The sequence below is a fragment of the Geotrypetes seraphini genome, chromosome 6 (genome assembly GCF_902459505.1).
Source record: "Geotrypetes seraphini chromosome 6, aGeoSer1.1, whole genome shotgun sequence".
Lineage (NCBI taxonomy): Eukaryota > Metazoa > Chordata > Amphibia > Gymnophiona > Dermophiidae > Geotrypetes > Geotrypetes seraphini.
The window spans coordinates 127,746,964-127,765,705 of NC_047089.1; the positions used below are offsets into that span (position 1 = coordinate 127,746,964).

General features: G+C 40.3%; 1 protein-coding gene across 2 annotated transcripts in view; it reads right to left on the reverse strand.

The window, feature by feature from the left end:
• The window catches only part of CLYBL (citramalyl-CoA lyase), a 623,747-nt gene that overhangs the window by 486,692 nt on the left and 118,313 nt on the right, over window positions 1–18,742 (reverse strand). The gene's annotated exons all lie outside the window — the stretch shown is intronic.

Here is an 18,742-nt window from a genome sequence, read left to right on the forward strand (position 1 = left end):
TTTCCCAACAGCCCAACCAACCAAACCGAACATAAATACTCTCCCCAGGCACCCCTCGTATTTTAGATAAACAGAGCCCCTGAAAGAAACCAAATCCCACACACATCACAAAGTTATAATATCAGGGTCCAGCAACCGAACCGGCCGCTGCCCCCGGCGAATTCCTAGTAAGACGACCCCCCGTCCGGGCAACCCTTTGCCAACGGGGTCGCTGGGGACGTTCACCCAACACAGGAGCCTGTCCCAGCCGACTACTGGATGATGGTATCTCCCCAGTGAATTGAACCGAAGGGAAAATTTGAGCTGCATCCTCCAATGAGCGCACTGTGCGTAATCTTCCTTCTAAATAGAACAATAACGCAAAAGGATATTGCCAACGATATTTAATAGATCGCTCCTTCAGATAGCGAAGTACTGGACGCAACTCCGCTCGACGTCTCAATGTCACAGCAGCCAAATCTTGATATATCTCAATGTCGAAGGAGTCCAACTTCAAATTAGGCTGTGCCCGAGCAGCACGCATAACCGCCTCTTTAGTTTTAAAGTCCACAAAGCAAGCTATTATATCACGGGGTTTGTTCCCCCTTGGTGCCATCAATGCTCTATGTGCACGTTCCAAATGAATATCATCAGGAGCCATGACCACCGTATCCGTTGACAATAGCATGCTAGCCACCTGCTGCACCACTCTCTCACTATTAACATACTCCGCCAGCTCAGGCACACCTCGAATCCGCAAGTTAGAGCGCCGTCCACGATTCTCCAAGTCCTCCAGCTTATCAAGCACAAAGGTTTGGTGAGCCTGTAAATCCTTCATTTTAATATCCACGTCCAGCAAATGCTCTTGATGTTGTTCTAATCCCTCCTCCGTCTCAGCCACCCTGTGTCCCAGCTCTGCAATCTCACCTCTCAGGTCTGTTGCCAGGGTCGATAATTCAGTACGAACAGATTTAATATCAGTGTGAATGTCCTGAAGCATTAGCTTTAATTCTGCCAAAGTCTCTACTGCCGAGGGCCTCCCCTCCTCTCCAGCCGCAACAGAGATTACCTCCATAGGCCCCGCTGCACTTCCCGTCTCCGCAGCCGCCATTTTAAGCCTGCCCCCGTCATGCGGGAGAAAAGAGTAATCCTGCAGAGTTTTTTTCGGCTGTCCCGCCATCCAGCTCAGCAATGTAACACTCGTTGCTCACCGACTCCAAAATTCCCCCTTCGGGTGTAAAACACGCCGCGAAAATGCCGGGAAAATGCCAAATTATCGCCGGGGCTTGCGGAGCACCAACACTAGCCGACCATTCGTGTCGGTGACGTCACTTCCTCCTGGATGTTATTTAAGTTGTGTAATAAAATGGTCATTGAAGACTTGTTAAGTTCTATGGAAATATATATTATGTACTTATCTCTCCTGTGGGTATCTTAAGTATCAGATACTTGGTTTTCTGTATTGGGTTTAATGCTTCGTTCTAATTTCTAATGAACTTTACCACCAAACTACTTGATCATGACTAAGCCTATGAACAATGCAAATGGAATTGCCCCCTGATGGTGAGGAATGGGGCCCAGATGGCCCTTAAAAGGTGATAATTAGGAAATATAGCATATCTGAGTAGCTAGAAAGAGAGAAACTTGTTAAAGACAGTCAATCTGTTTGAAGCAGTGGTCTTTTTCTTAATTATATCCATTTCCATTTAGAACAGCTTTAAAGTAAAATGTTCTAGAAAAATTTATTTGTATCTGAAAACTCTGTCCAAGTAATTGCAATACAGTATTTTTTACATTATTTTTTCAAGTCTTTCTTTTATATGGCTTCATTAATGAGAATTATAGGAGCATCCAATTTAGGGAGGATATTTAAATAGCTCAAATAGTGAATAAAAGAAAAATGAAAAGAAATTTTTATTTGAGAATCAGAGTCTGATGTTGATACTTCTTAAGTACAAATTTGTATGTTTACTGCTAAAAAGCGGTATTAAAGTTATTTTGACTTCTTATTTTTGCATATCTTGTTTCTTGTTCCTTCCAATATTGTTTATTTATTGTAAGCTTCTATTGACTGGGGAGTCAATTCAGAGAGGTTTATATGAGCTTCTGTAATGGTGTTACAATACAGGGTTAGCATTTTCTGAGATGGTTTTCAATACAGACACATTTATACCATAATCAATCATCCTATGTATACGTACACATTTATACCATAGTCAATCATCCTACGTATATACACATATAACACTAGTATTGTATATTATGTTCATCCTAAATACTTCTTATTTGTACACATAGGAGAAATTCTGTAAAGGACATCTAACTTTAGGCATCCAGAATGTGGACTTCCATTGACTTAGGCATCCAAATAAGTCCAATTAATGACTTTAACAAGCATTAATTGGAACTTAGACATCCAAATACTGGATGCAATTCTCAAAATAGATGTCCACAATTTTGTGGACGCCCATCTGAAAAAGTCACGCCTAACAGGATAGGCATAGGCGTGGCTTCGACATAGAAGTCCATTTACAAAATCACATGCTGCTGAGCAACATCCCGATACTCAGTCTTCTATCCAAGACCGAGTATCGGGATGTTGCGGAGCAAAGAAAAAGGGGGGGGGACTTGTTCTTGAAAAAGCTTTTAGGTGAAACTTGTTGAACCTATAGATCCCACCTAAAGTTCAAACATTGTTATATATTATTTTTTTTGAAACCTAATAAAAATATTTGAAATTAAAAAAAAACAAAAAAACATTCAACTAACAATAATTTAAAAAATAACAGCTAAAGCTAAGTACAAAAGCTTTTAACATATATTTTTGAAGAAGTTTTTTGAAAATGATTTCTATAGTGAAATGCACATATAAACTGCACAGAGAACTTAGAAAATTATTATTTAAGGTCTGATGATGAATCATAAGCCAATAAAATGAAATAAGCCTATGAATAAATTGGCTGGTGGTTGGCATGATCTGAAGACTACAAATAAATGACAAATAATTTATTATTTATAAGTTTAAAGGAATTTCTAATGCCGTTTTGGCTCTTGTAAAATGTAGGTGTTGCATAAACAGGACTACTTTTGAGTGTGAGCTGGGAGCTAGGTAGATGTGAGTTAGATGGACATGACTTAAGCTTCAGTTAGGCATGCCAGAGGCATTCACATATAGGTAAACAGGGCTTTATTTTTTGGGCTAAAGAGGACTCCAGTTTGATATAAAGGTCAAAATATGTTTAATAATGCATTACTTAAGCAAAGCTCCACTTCGATAGCTAATGGGTTAAACCTAATGGAAGAAATTTGTACTAGACAAGATTTTGGCATTATTATTAAAATATTTATTTACCTTAGGTATGAGCACAGTGTTTAAAAGGTTGAGTACTATGAGGGGGTGCTGAAAAGTTCTCAGCCCAACCAAAAAGAGAATGACATGGATATGGCTCAATCAATGATCTGAAACAATTTCAAATATAGAATTTTGTTTCTGCAAAATTGAAAATGAAATAAAATAACACTCTTTTCAGCTATAGTGGCAAAACAATGCTCAGAGTTTAGGAAGTTGGTTGATTGGGCTGAAAATTTTTCAGCACCCTCTTGTATTTAATTGTTTGATAATGTTTGACATTTCATGTATTATGAAGAGTGGATGACGTGACTTCATGATAAAGTTGTTTTGACTCACGTTTATCATTTTACCCAGTACTTCGATAGCACTGTGTTTCACTAATATCTCCTCAAATTCACAAAAACATTTTCTTAAATAGTGTTATTTTACACACAGATGGATTTTGAGAATTATCTCTATTGCTTTACAGTCATAAGGGAGTTTTTTATAGCTTAGCTTTTTCAGCATCTTCCTTATTTCTGGTGGATTTTTTTGAGTGGATTAGGCTAGGATTTTCAAAAACCCATATTAAAAAACAACTGTCTGCTAACGCAGCCATTTTGATACTGAATCTAAAAACCCGAGATATTCTTAAACAATCACATATGCAAATAAGATCAGTGGACAGCAAAGATTTCCTACATATCAATGTGCCCATCGCTGATGAGCACATGTGCAGAAAAAACCCGTAAAAAAAAAATAAAACCTCAAAATATACTCTCCCGCTGCCTCTGTTGTGATGCAATAGGAGAAATGCTATTCTCTCCGCTGCATCACAACACCCCCTTCCCTAAAATCCTGGCTTTGACAGTCCCCCCCCTTGCAGGAAGGAGCGATGCCCACTCTCACCTGCTGCACTAAATAAAAAAATTAAAAATCCTGCCTCGACCTGCATTAAACTACCTACCGTGACTAGATTTGATTGGCCCGGACACCCCATAGGCGGGACTTAGGCATCCGGGCCAATCAAAGCCCTAGGACTCTTTCTGATGCATCTGGGGAGGGGTCTGAGGCTCTGATTGGCCCAAGTTATTTAAGGTCCCTCCCATAGAAGGGGCTTTAAACACCCTTGACCAACCAAAGACTCAGGCCCCTCCCTGGTGCTTCCCAAGATGTATTGGGCAGGGGAATACCCAGTTTAGATGACGCAGCAGCAACTGCGGTGAGGATGTCCATCTCCGTTTTCAGGTAAGAGGGAGGGGTGCAGCAGAGATTGGGGAGGGGGTCAGTACTAGGCACGGTGGATAGTTTAGTGCAGGTTGCGGCAGGATTTTTTTTTTATTATTTTTTTACTTAGTGCAGCAGGAGAGAGTGGGCATCTCTCCTGCTGCCGGGGGGGGGGGGGGGGGGTAAGGGGGAGGCACTTTTCGGTCAGGTTGCAGCAGGATTTTTAATTATTATTTTTTAATTTAGTGCAGCAGGATAGAGTGGGCATTTCTCCTGATGCAAGCAGGGGCGGAGGGGGGTGATGTGTTTGCCGCCTTTGCAGGGAAAGGGTGTTGTGATGCAGCGGAGAGAATAGGCATCTCTCCCGCTTTATTACAACACAGGGCATTCTAGCAGTCTCTGACACTGACCGTCACCCCTGGACTAGTCACTTATTTTTGTCGCCAAAAGCTGACGCCGCTTTTTGAAAATGGCTTGGCATTTTTTAAGAATCCACCGGAGGGATCATTTCAATGTTGAAGAGCCCATTTGCATGCCAGTGTCGGAGACTGCTAGAAACATAGTTAAAGACAGAGATAATCCCTTTTGATAAACCGCCGCTAAACTACATACAGGCTAAACTGCTGGAAATTAGTTTAGCGACGATGTAAAAAGTTTTGAGAATCTTGGCCTGAAAGTTTTGCTTTATCTGTGGTTGCTGAAGGACCTGTATTCTTTTCTGGGAGCATTCAGACACCTATAGTTTTTTTTTAATTTTTGCATCTTGTTTTCATGAACTGTTCATTACTGTAAGCAAGCTGAATATTTTTGATTTTGAACAAATAATTTGGTCCTTAGACTCTGGTTGTTGGGTATTTACTTTCAGGTCTCACAAATCCTTGTGTGGCTCACAGGAGTAAAATCATGTCACGGTTATCACAGACCCATTGCTCTGAAGATGCCTGTGACAATACAGCAGTGGAGTTTTGAGCATCGGCCCAAAATGAGCTGCATGCTCTTTTGGTAGGAATTAGAAAAGGCAAAGGAGGCTCAGAAAAAGCATGCAATTAAGGGAAAACAGAATCTTCAATTCATAGCGGGAATACAGTTTGGGCCTCAACCAAACAATAGGCACAGAAGACCCACAAGCAACTTTTTTCAAAGATTCATCGGATCTTTTCTAATTATAGAACAGAGTACCACTCCTAGCAAGCCTTCACATTAAACCAATGTTTATTTATACAAAACATTTATAAAACCCCATCTGCTACTGTTTTCAGCAATGTACAATATAACATAAGTCATAATCAAAACATAAACACAACATAGAATATTATTAAAAGGCCTCCCTCAAACCCAACTGCCCCTTAATATACAGCTGCTCAGAAACCAAATGCATTCTCAAAATAAAATGCCTTAAGGTGTTTCCTAAAACTCTGAATGTTCTCTACTAAATGTGCCTCTAGTGATAATGCATTCTACAATCTTACACTTCCAAATGCTGTAACCCTAACTCAAATCTCAACTAGATGGCATTCTTTTACTGTAGGTTCATCAGATAAGTTTTTCTTGTCAGTATCCTTCTCTACTGCTAACTCCTAACTCCATACCTTCTACTTTGCTGCACTATATGCCTGGAACAACATTCCTGACTCAGAGCTAGATGCACTAAATAGGGTCAGTAATTCTGTGTGGGTCTGCTGCAATCCGATTTTTGGCTGATACCAAAAGAGCAATTAATGCACAAACAAGTTTGCAAATGATTTGCGCAGAGATTCGTTGTAATCCCAATCTCTCTCATCCGATGGATCGCTGTGAAAGCAACTCTCATACGTGTGCAGAGCAGGCAGAGGAAGCCTGAACAGCTGAGAGGCAGGGGAAGCCCTGAAGCAGCCTCCTATGGGAGGAGCTTGTGGTATTTAGGCCAATCATGGCCTTAGGCCGCTCTCTGGTGCGTCTCAGGATGAATGCTTAATGTACAGTGCTGCATGTTATCTGGTTATCAAGATAGTAGGCTTTTCCATTATTTTGCACGCAACCCTTATGGATATATCTTATTCACAGGATCCTCAGCGGCACCACTTAGAGCTCAATAAAATCTCATTGCTCTAAGTTTTACGTGTCAGCTTGTCATCGGGTCCTTTTCTCTTTTATATTTTTATATGATTACTTGTTTTCTATTCGCTATTGTGCAACAAAGTTCATGATCTGCAAGCCCTGATGTTAGAGGCAGATCTAGATATTGTTGCTATCACAGAGACATGGTTCAGTGAATCACATGGATGGGATGCAAACATACCGGGATATAATCTTTTTAGGAAGGAAAGAGATGGTCATAAAGGTGGAGGAGTAGCTCTCTATGTAAAGATCAATATCCAAGCGACCGAAATGCAAGGGACCTGGGGAGAGGAAGAAGCGATATGGATTGCTCTGAAAAGAGAAGATGGAACTTCTATCTACGTGGATGTAGTCTAAAGACCTCCGACTCAATCGCAGCAAATTGATAAGGATCTGATTGTGGATATCCAAAAGTTTGGAAGGAAAGAGGAGGTTCTGTTGTTGGGAGATTTCAACCTTCCGGATGCGGACTGGAATGTTCCGTCTGCGGAATCGGAAAGAAGTAGGGAGATTGTGGATGCCTTTCAAGAGGCTCTGCTCAGACAAATGGTGATGGAACCCACAAGGGAAAAAGCGATATTGGATCTGGTCCTCACAAATGGAGAGAGTATCTCTAATGTTCGAGTGGGTGCTCACCTGGGAAGTAGCGATCATCAAACGGTTTGGTTTGATATAACGGCTAAAGTGGAGAGTGGCCGCACGATGCTTAAAGTCCTAGATTTCAAACGTACGGACTTTAATGCAATGGGAAAGTACCTGAAGAAAGAGCAGTTAGGATGGGAGGACATAAGAGAAGTAGAAAGACAGTGGTCTAAGCTGAAAGGAGCGATAAAAATGGCTACGGACCTTTATGTGAAGAAAATCAATAAAAACAAGAGAAAAAGGAAGCCGATATGGTTCTCCAACCTAGTGGCTGAGAAAATAAAGGTGAAAGAGTTGGCGTTCAAGAAATATAAAAAAACCCAAGAAGAGGAGAGCAGAAAGGACTACAGGGTGAAACTGAAAGAAGCCAAGAGAGAGATACGTTTGGTGAAGGCACAGGCGGAAGAACAAATGGCTAAAAATGTAAAATAGGGAGATAAAAATTTTTTCAGATATATTAGTGAAAGGAGGAAGATAAAAAATGGAATTGCTAGGCTAAAAGATGCTGGGAACAAATATGTGGAGAGTGATGAGGAGAAAGCAAATGTTCTAAACAAATACTTATTTTTTTTTTTTTTAATTATAATTTTGAATACATTACAATATCCATTAATTCCAAAGGAAAAAAGGAAAAATCACACAAAGAAATACATAATCAAATCATACATACATAATTCCTTTTAAGCCCACATCAATAGGGAGAACATGTTACTATTTCTAATCAAATAAATTCAAGAAAACTAAAGGACAATAATTCTCGGTTGTACTAGACAACATTGAATCATTCCTTACTATGGGATATAAATTTAATTTCTCCTCTTATTCTCAGTTAGATGAAACCAAACTCATTTCTGTTCTCTCGCAACTAAAAATTGTTGTGGTTGTATTGGATCCCAAAAAGCATACTCAATATCTTGTAACTTAATCAAACATTTACAAGGAAATTTCAGGTAAAAAGATGCCTCTAGAGCCAAAACTCTATCTTTCAATTTCAGAAATTCTTTCCTTTTCAATTGGGTGGTTCTAGAGACATCCGGAAAAATCCTAACAAAATCCCCACAAAATTTCATTAACCTATTTTTAAAATAAAGTTTCATTATTAACATCTTATCCATCTCGCTCATGGGACCGACTCTGGATCACATCCTGGATCACATCCTGTGTATCTTCCAAAAATTCAGTCAGATTTACCTCTGGTGTGGTCAGATGGTCCACCTCCTGGGCAGATTCAATTTTTTTAGGAGGAATATAATAATAATTATTTATTGGAAATTTCTCCGCATTGGCCATTCCCAGTACTTCTTTGAAAAACTTCCTTAATAAAATTTCAGGTGACAATAGATGAGTTATTGGAAAATTGACCAAGCGGAGATTTTTTGCTCTATTCATATTCTCCATAGATTCAATTTTAGAATGTATCACTGTAGAATCTTTAACAGCAGATACCGAGACAGCTTGTAAATTATTACATTGAGTTTCTACAATATTTAATCGTTTATCCAAACAACCTAAGTTAGAGTCTACATTTTCTAATTTAGAAGAAACAGACTGAGAAAAATCCCTCATTTGTTTCATCATTGTCCTGAGACACCCTTCAACTCTAGATATTCCAAGACATAAATCCCTTAGGGTAATATCCTGTGTTTCCTCTGTACTTGGACTTTCCTCCACTCCTCCAGAAAAAATCAATGGTTTAGGTATATCAGTATAAAATAATTTACCTATATGGGTAGAGGAAACCCCTTGTCCATCGGATATAGTAGGGTTTATATTCCTACTATCACTTGATATTGGGTGAAGGGGAGGAGTCCATTCGAGGGGACTTATTGATGCTCCTGACAAAGATGAATCTATATTTGATGATACAGCAAGTGGATTTTCAGATAATAATGTTAAATGTCTGTCCATGGGACCAGATACCACTGTTGTTGAACTTTTTGGTTTAATTTTTCTTTTCCCCATATCCAAACTTAACATGCAAATATTAAAAGTAAATTGATATTACCAAGAGAATCCTGCTCTCTGGCTCCTCATGGCTCCCAAGGGGCCTTCGGCTGCGGCTGCAACCGCGGCAGCAGCAACTCTTCATGAAGTTGGAGATGGACCCGATGACGTCAGGGGGTCCGTCTCTGTGAGTGCCTGTCGGCGTTTCAATCAAAGGTAAAGAAGAGTGAAAAACCCGCTGCTGCAGGAGACAGGGACCACCAGGAAAGCCTCCTCCGATATCCTCCGGGTCAGTAACAGCTCCCACTGTAAACCGCGGCAGCGGCAACTCTTCACGAAGTTGGAGACGGACCCGATGACATCAGGGGCTCCGTCTCTGTGAGTGCCTGTCGGCGTTTCAATCAAAGGTAAAGAAGAGTGAAAAACCCGCTGCTGCAGGAGACAGGGACCACCAGGAAAGCCTCCTCCAATATCCTCCGGATCAGTAACAGCTCCCACTGTAAACCGCGGCAGCGGCAACTCTTCACGAAGTTGGAGACGGATCCGATGACGTCAGGGGGTCCATCTCTGAGAGTGCCTGTCGGCGTTTCAATCAAAGGTAAAGAAGAGTGAAAAGCCTGCTGCTACAGGAGACAGGGACCACCAGGAAAGCCTCCTCCGATATCCTCCGGGTCAGTAACAGCTCCCCCTAAACAAATACTTCTGCTCTGTGTTCACAGAAGAAAATCCTGGAGAAGGACCGAGATTGTCTGGCAAAGTTACACGAGAAAATGGAGTAGATTCTGCGCCGTTCACGGAGGAGGGTGTTTATGAGCAACTTGACAAACTAAAGGTAAACAAAGCGATGGGACCAGACGGGATCCATCCCAGGATACTAAGGGAGCTCAGAGAGGTTCTGGCGAGTCCTATTAAAGACTTGTTCAACAAATCTCTGGAGACAGGAGTGATTCCTGGGGATTGGAGGAGAGCGGATGTGGTCCCTATTCATAAAAGTGGTCACAGGGATGAAGCAGGAAACTACAGGCCGGTGAACCTCACTTCAGTTGTTGGAAAAATAATGGAAGTGTTGCTGAAAGAAAGGATAGTGTACTTCCTTGAATCTAATGGGTTACAGGATCCGAGGAAACATGGCTTTACAAAAGGTAAATCGTGCCAAATGAACCTGATTGAATTTTTTGATTGGGTGACCAGAGAGCTGGATCGAGGACATATGCTAGATGTAATTTTACTTGGATTTTAGCAAAGTCTTTGATACAGTTCCTCATTGGAGGCTGTTGAACAAACTTGAAAGGCTGAAGTTAGGACCCAAAGTGGTGAACTGGGTCAGAAACTAGCTGTCAGACAGACGCCAGAGGGTGGAAGTCACTCGAAGGAAGGAAAGGTGACTAGTGGAGTCCCTCAGGGTTCTGTGCTGGGGCCAATCCTGTTCAATATGTTTGTGAGTGACATTGCTGAAGGGTTAGAAGGAAAAGTGTGCCTTTTTGCAGATGATACCAAGATTAGTAACAGAGTAGACACCGAAGAGGGAGTGGAAAATATGAAAAAGGATCTGCAAAAGCTAGAGGAATTGTCTAATGCCTGGCAACTAAAATTCAATGCAAAGAAATGCAGAGTAATGCATTTGGGGATTAATAATAGGAAGGAATCGTATATGCTGGGAGGAGAGAAGCTGATATGCACGGACGGGGAGAGGGACCTTGGGGTTATAGTGTCCGAAGATCTAAAGGCGAAAAAACAGTGTGACAAAGCAGTGGCTGCTGCCAGAAGGATGCTGGGCTGTATAAAGAGAGGCGTAGTCAGTAGAAGGAAGAAGGTGTTGATGCCCCTGTACAGGTCATTGGTGAGGCCCCACTTGGAGTATTGTGTTCAGTTTTGGAGACCGTATCTGGCGAAAGACGTAAGAAGACTTGAGGTCCAGAGGAGGGCGACAAAAATGATAGGAGGCTTGCGCCAGAAGACGTATGAGCAGAGACTGGAAGCCCTGAATATGTATACCCTAGAGAAAGGAGAGACAGGGGAGATATGATTCAGATGTTCAAATACTTGAAGGGTATTAACGTAGAACAAAATCTTTTCCAGAGAAAGGAAAATGGTAAAACCAGAGGACATAATTTGAGGTTCAGGTGTGGTAGATTCAGGGGCAATGTTAGGAAATCCTACTTTACGGAGAGGGTAGTGGATGCCTGGAATGCGCTCCTGAGAGAGGTGGTGGAGAGTAAAACTGTGACTGAGTCCAAAGAAGAGTGGGATGAACACAGAAGATTTAGAATCAGAAAATAATATTAAATATTGAACTAGGCCAGTTACTGGGCAGACTTGCATGGCCTGTGTCTGTGTATGGCCGTTTGGTGGAGGATGGGCAGGGGAGGGCTTCAATGGCTGGGAGGGTGTAGATGGGCTGGAGAAAGTCTTAACAGAGATTTCAGCAGTTGAAACCCAAGCACAGTATCGGGTAAAGCTTTGGATTCTTGCCCAGAAATAGCTAAGAAGAAAAAATTTAAAAAAAATAAATTTAAATTGAATCAGGTTCGGCAGACTGGATGGACCATTCGGGTCTTTATCTACCGTCATCTACTATGTTAAAGACAAAAATTACTCAGCTTGAGAGTATGACCTCATGGAAGGTAATATATCCCAGTTGTAAACCTTCCATGGCAATGCGACCCAGGCAACCTTCCTTGGTGGAACCAAGCCTCTAAGGAGGTTTTTTTTTTTACTACCCATGATAAGAGTGGAGCAGCTTGAAATCAGTATTGATTGCCATCTCTAAAATAAGATATTGAGGCTTTTTGTTCCCTTTTTTTCGTAATGTTTTTCTTGAGGTTAACCCTACCGCTGGCTAGCAACAGTATATAAGATTATTTAGCAGAGCAAACAAACCAAAAAACTGCAGACTTGTACACGGTGCAGGCAAATTTTATTTTGACAAATAAATCTTAGCTAAAAACCTTTTACCAGGCAAGGGACCCAACACAGTCCGTGTTTCGGACAACCTTCATCAGGGGTCCTAATAGGTACAAATACAATATTAAAACAACCATATAAAAAATTTTTTAAATTAATAAAATTGCTATATATGAATATTGTGTGTTATGATGCTTATGCTTAAAATAGGTGTGTGGGAAAAAGAAATATAGATGTGTAGAAAAAATGAAAAAATGAGTAAAAGAGAAGGAGAGAAAGAAAGAGAGGAAATTCATGCATAGTAAAAGTATGTGTAACTATAAAAATATTTAAATTTAATATGCATAAACATACTGAATGGATCTGAATAAAAAACAAATAAATATAAAGTGAGACCAAGGTTAACCAGGTATAATGGAAAGGGAAAATAAGAGGATAATATCCTCGAAATGTGATAAAGAATAGAGACAGGAAAAAAGAGAGATTTATATTTTAAAATATAAATGAACAATACATACCATGGTGATAAAGGAAAAAAGAAAAAATGTCACAAAAAAGAAGCCTGGAAAAATAGCTATCAAGGGACATAAAGAAAAGACATATAAACATAAAATAATCTTAACCAAAAGAATAAATAAATAAATATAAGCAAAATATAATATGTAAATTAGTAATAAGCAAACAAACATCATGAATTACCATATAAATTAAAAAGTCATGAAAAATTTTTTTATATATAACAACAATAATTTTGAAACCAATGGTACATTTCAATTGATGTCTGTAATATGCAATAGAGAACAACACAGCCGATAAACAATTTAAATTGCCCACCACATTATGTTAGAAGATGTTACTGGTGTGAGATATAAAGACTCCCCAAAGGCTATATTTAATTTCTCCTCTTATTCTCAGTTAGATGAAACCAAACTCATTTCTGTTCTCTCGCAACTAAAAATTGTTGTAGTTGTATTGGATCCCAAAAAAGCTGCATTCAATTATTTAAAGCATAGTAACATAGTAGATGACGGCAGATAAAGACCCGAATGGTCCATCCAGTCTGCCCAACCTGATTCAATTTAAAATTTTTTTTTTTTTTTTTTTTCTTCTTAGCTATTTCTGGGCGAGAATCCAAAGCTTTACCCGGTACTGTGCTTGGGTTCCAACTGCTGAAATCTCTGTTAAGACTTACTCCAGCCCATCTACACCCTCCCAGCCATTGAAGCCCTCCCCTGCCCATCCTCCTCCAAACGGCCATACACAGACACAGACCGTACAAGTCTGCCCAGTAACTGGCCTAGTTCAATCTTTAATATTATTTTCTGATTCTAAATCTTCTGTGTTCATCCCACGCTTCTTTGAACTCAGTCACAGTTTTACTCTCCACCACCTCTCTCGGGAGCGCATTCCAGGCATCCACCACCCTCTCCGTAAAGTAGAATTTCCTAACATTGCCCCTGAATCTACCACCCCTCAACCTCAAATTATGTCCTCTGGTTTTACCATTTTCCTTTCTCTGGAAAAGATTTTGTTCTACGTTAATACCCTTTAAGTATTTGAACGTCTGAATCATATCTCCCCTGTCTCTCCTTTCCTCTAGGGTATACATATTCAGGGCTTCCAGTCTCTCCTCATATGTCTTCTGGTGCAAGCCTCCTATCATTTTCGTCGCCCTCCTCTGGACCGCCTCAAGTCTTCTTACGTCTTTCGCCAGATACGGTCTCCAAAACTGAACACAATACTCCAAGTGGGGCCTCACCAATGACCTGTACAGGGGCATCAACACCTTCTTTCTTCTACTGACTACGCCTCTCTTTATACAGCCCAGAATCCTTCTGGCAGCAGCCACTGCCTTGTCACACTGTTTTTTCGCCTTTAGATCTTCGGACACTATCACCCCAAGGTCCCTCTCCCCGTCCGTGCATATCAGCTTCTCTCCTCCCAGCATATACGGTTCCTTCCTATTATTAATCCCCAAATGCATTACTCTGCATTTCTTTGCATTGAATTTTAGTTGCCAGGCATTAGACCATTCCTCTAACTTTTGCAGATCCTTTTTCATATTTTCCACTCCCTCTTCGGTGTCTACTCTGTTACAAATCTTGGTATCATCTGCAAAAAGGCACACTTTTCCTTCTAACCCTTCAGCAATGTCACTTACATACATATTGAACAGGATTGGCCCCAGCACCGAACCCTGAGGGACTCCACTAGTCACCTTTCCTTCCTTCGAGCGACTTCCATTAACCACCACCCTCTGGCGTCTGTCCGACAGCCAGTTTCTGACCCAGTTCACCACTTTGGGTCCTAACTTCAGCCCTTCAAGTTTGTTCAACAGCCTCCTATGAGGAACTGTATCAAAGGCTTTGCTGAAATCCAAATAAATTACATCTAGCATATGTCCTCGATCCAGCTCTCTGGTCACCCAATCAAAAAATTCAATCAGGTTCGTTTGGCACGATTTACCTTTTGTAAAGCCATGTTGCCTCGGATCCTGTAACCCATTAGATTCAAGGAAATACACTATCCTTTCTTTCAGCAACACTTCCATTATTTTTCCAACAACTGAAGTGAGGCTCACCGGCCTGTAGTTTCCTGCTTCATCCCTGTGACCACTTTTATGAATAGGGACCACATCCGCTCTCCTCCAATCCCCAGGAATCACTCCCGTCTCCAGAGATTTGTTGAACAAGTCTTTAATAGGACTCGCCAGAACCTCTCTGAGTTCCCTTAGTATCCTGGGATGGATCCCGTCTGGTCCCATCGCTTTGTCCACCTTCAGTTTTTCAAGTTGCTCATAAACACCCTCCTCCGTGAACGGCGCAGAATCTACTCCATTTTCTCGTGTAACTTTGCCGGACAATCTCGGTCCTTCTCCAGGATTTTCTTCTGTGAACACAGAACAGAAGTATTTGTTTAGCACATTTGCTTTCTCCTCATCACTCTCCACATATTTGTTCCCAGCATCTTTTAGCCTAGCAATTCCATTTTTTATCTTCCTCCTTTCACTAATATATCTGAAAAAATTTTTATCTCCCTTTTTTACATTTTTAGCCATTTGTTCTTCCGCCTGTGCCTTCGCCAAACGTATCTCTCTCTTGGCTTCTTTCAGTTTCACCCTGTAGTCTTTTCTGCTCTCCTCTTCTTGGGTTTTTTTATATTTCATGAACGCCAACTCTTTCGCCTTTATTTTCTCAGCCACTAGGTTGGAGAACCATATCGGCTTCCTTTTTCTTTTGTTTTTATTGATTTTCTTCACATAAAGGTCCGTAGCCATTTTTATCACTCCTTTCAGCTTAGACCACTGTCTTTCCACTTCTCTTATGTCCTCCCATCCTAACAGCTCTTTCTTCAGGTACTTTCCCATTGCATTAAAGTCCGTACGTTTGAAATCTAGGACTTTAAGTATCGTGCGGCCGCTCTCCACTTTAGCCGTTATATCAAACCAAACCGTTTGATGATCGCTACTACCCAGGTGAGCACCCACTCGAACATTAGAGATACTCTCTCCATTTGTGAGGACCAGATCCAATATCGCTTTTTCCCTTGTGGGTTCCGTCACCATTTGTCTGAGCAGAGCCTCTTGAAAGGCATCCACAATCTCCCTACTTCTTTCCGATTCCGCAGACGGAACATTCCAGTCCGCATCCGGCAGGTTGAAATCTCCCAACAGCAGAACCTCCTCTTTCCTTCCAAACTTTTGGATATCCACAATCAGATCCTTATCAATTTGCTGCGATTGAGTCGGAGGTCTGTAGACTACACCCACGTAGATAGAAGTTCCATCTTCTCTTTTCAGAGCAATCCATATCGCTTCTTCCTATTATTTTGCATATAGCCTTTGGGGAGTCTTTATATCTCACACCAGTAACATCTTCTAACATAATGTGGTGGGCAATTTAAATTGTTTATCGGCTGTGTTGTTCTCTATTGCAGTGGTTCCCAACCCTGTCCTGGAGGAACACCAGGCCAATTGGGTTTTCAGGCTAGCCCTAATGAATATGCATGAAGCAAATTTGCATGCCTATCACTTCCATCATATGCAAATCTCTCTCATGCATATTCATTAGGGCTAGCCTGAAAACCCGATTGGCCTGGTGTTCCTCCAGGACAGGGTTGGGAATCACTGCTCTATTGCATATTACAGACATCAATTGATACGTACCGTTGGTTTCAAAATTATTGTTGTTATATATAAAAAAAATTTTCATGACTTTTTAATTTATATGGTAATTCATGATGTTTGTTTGCTTATTACTAATTTACATATTATATTTTGCTTATATTTATTTATTTATTCTTTTGGTTAAGATTATTTTATGTTTATATGTCTTTTCTTTATGTCCCTTGATAGCTATTTTTCCAGGCTTCTTTTTTGTGACATTTTTCCTTTTTTCCTTTATCACCATGGTATGTATTGTTCATTTATATTTTAAAATATAAATCTCTCTTTTTTCCTGTCTCTATTCTTTATCACATTTCGAGGATATTATCCTCTTATTTTCCCTTTCCATTATACCTTGGTCTCACTTTATATTTATTTGTTTTTTATTCAGATCCATTCAGTATGTTTATGCATATTAAATTTAAATATTTTTATAGTTACACATACTTTTACTATGCATGAATTTCCTCTCTTTCTTTCTCTCCTTCTCTTTTACTCATTTTTTCATTTTTTCTACACATCTATATTTCTTTTTCCCACACACCTATTTTAAGCATAAGCATCATAACACACAATATTCATATATAGCAATTTTATTAATTTAAAAAATTTTTTATATGGTTGTTTTAATATTGTATTTGTACCTATTAGGACCCCTGATGAAGGTTGTCCGAAACACTGACCGTGTTGGGTCCCTTGCCTGGTAAAAGGTTTTTAGCTAAGATTTATTTGTCAAAATAAAATTTGCCTGCACCGTGTACAAGTCTGCAGTTTTTTGGTTTGTTTGCTCTGGTCTGTTTTTTCACTGCAGACGAAGTTGGACCTTTGGTTCTTTTTCTGGTTATAAGATTATTTAAACATCTCTGTCAAATATTGTATCCCTTCTCCTGCCTTTCCTCCAAAGTATACATATTGAAATCTTTAAGTCTGTCCCCATATGCCTTATGATGAAGACTACTGACCATTTTTAGTACCCTTTCTCAGGACCGACTCCATCCTGTTTCTAAATGAGGTCTCACCAGAGTCTTATACAAGATCATCAATATCTTCTTTTTTCCTACTAGCCATACCTCTCCCTAGGCACCCAAGCATCCTTCTAGCTTTTGCTGTCACCTTTTCAACCTGTTTGGCCACCTTAACACATTAACCTGGGGGCACAATAACAAGTATATCCACAGTTGGTCGCACTTCCTGGTCAACTGGAAAGAATATAGTCCAGAATAGTGCAGCCAGAAGCCAGTAAGGAACATTACTGAACAGTAAGTGAACACACAGAAGACCAAGACCCTAGGGTTCCAAGAGGAGCCATCAAGAGTGGGGGATATTTTGTTGGGGTTGATGAGATCATATCAGCAAATGAGGCTGGAAATCTGCTGCAGAATCATAGGAGCAACACAACAAGATCTAAATTGTTCCAAACATTTATCATATTTCTATTATATGATGTTTTGTAGTGCTGTTAAATGTGTATATTTCTGATACTGTTCCATGTTAGTCCAATTATTAGGTTTTAATTTGCCATTTCCAAGTTTACCTTATTGATTGTATTAACACTTATATTTGGTCATTTTATTATTTCTATGCCACTAACCAAAGCTGATGAGGACCAGCCTGCCCGGCTTCAGCAAAGGAAGATGTTGCTTGACGAACTTGCTACACTTCTTCGAGGGGGTAAACAGGCAGATAGACAAGGGTGACACGGTCAACATCATATATCTGGATTTTCAGAAGGCATTTGACAAGGTTCTGCATGAACAACTACTTCGAAAAACTGCGAGCCATAGAATCGAGGGTGAAATACTCATGTGGATTAAAAACAGGCTGGAGGATAGAAAACAGAGAGTGAGGGTAAATGGACAATACTTGGACTGGAAAAGTGTCACGAGTTGGACCCGTGCTTAGACCCGTGCTCTTCAACATATTTATAAACGACCTGGAAATTGGTATGAGTGAGGTGATTAAATTTGCGGATGATACAAAGTTATTCAGAGTAGTGAAGATGCAGGAGGATTGTGAAGACTTGTAACGTGACAAACACGCTCAAGAAATGGACCGCGACATGGCACTCTCTAAAGTTAAAAGATTCCGTACAAACATAAGGAAGTTCTTCTTCACCCAGAGAGTGGTAGAAAACTGGAACACTCTTCCGGAGGCTGTTATAGGGGAAAACACCCTCCAGGGATTCAAGACTAAGTTAGAAAAGTTCCTGCTGAACCAGAATGTACGCAGGTAAGGCTAGTCTCAGTTAGGGCACTGGTCTTTGACCTAAGGGCCACCATGTGAGCAGACTGATGGGCACGATGGACCATTGGTGTGAATGAGCAGTGGCAATTCTTATGTTCTCAATTAAGTTACGGTATGTGAAAATGTACCATCTTGGGTGAATCTCTTCATAAAGGCGATTAATAAATCCCAATAAATAATTGCCTCAGCACTGGGTATGTCTAATTAAG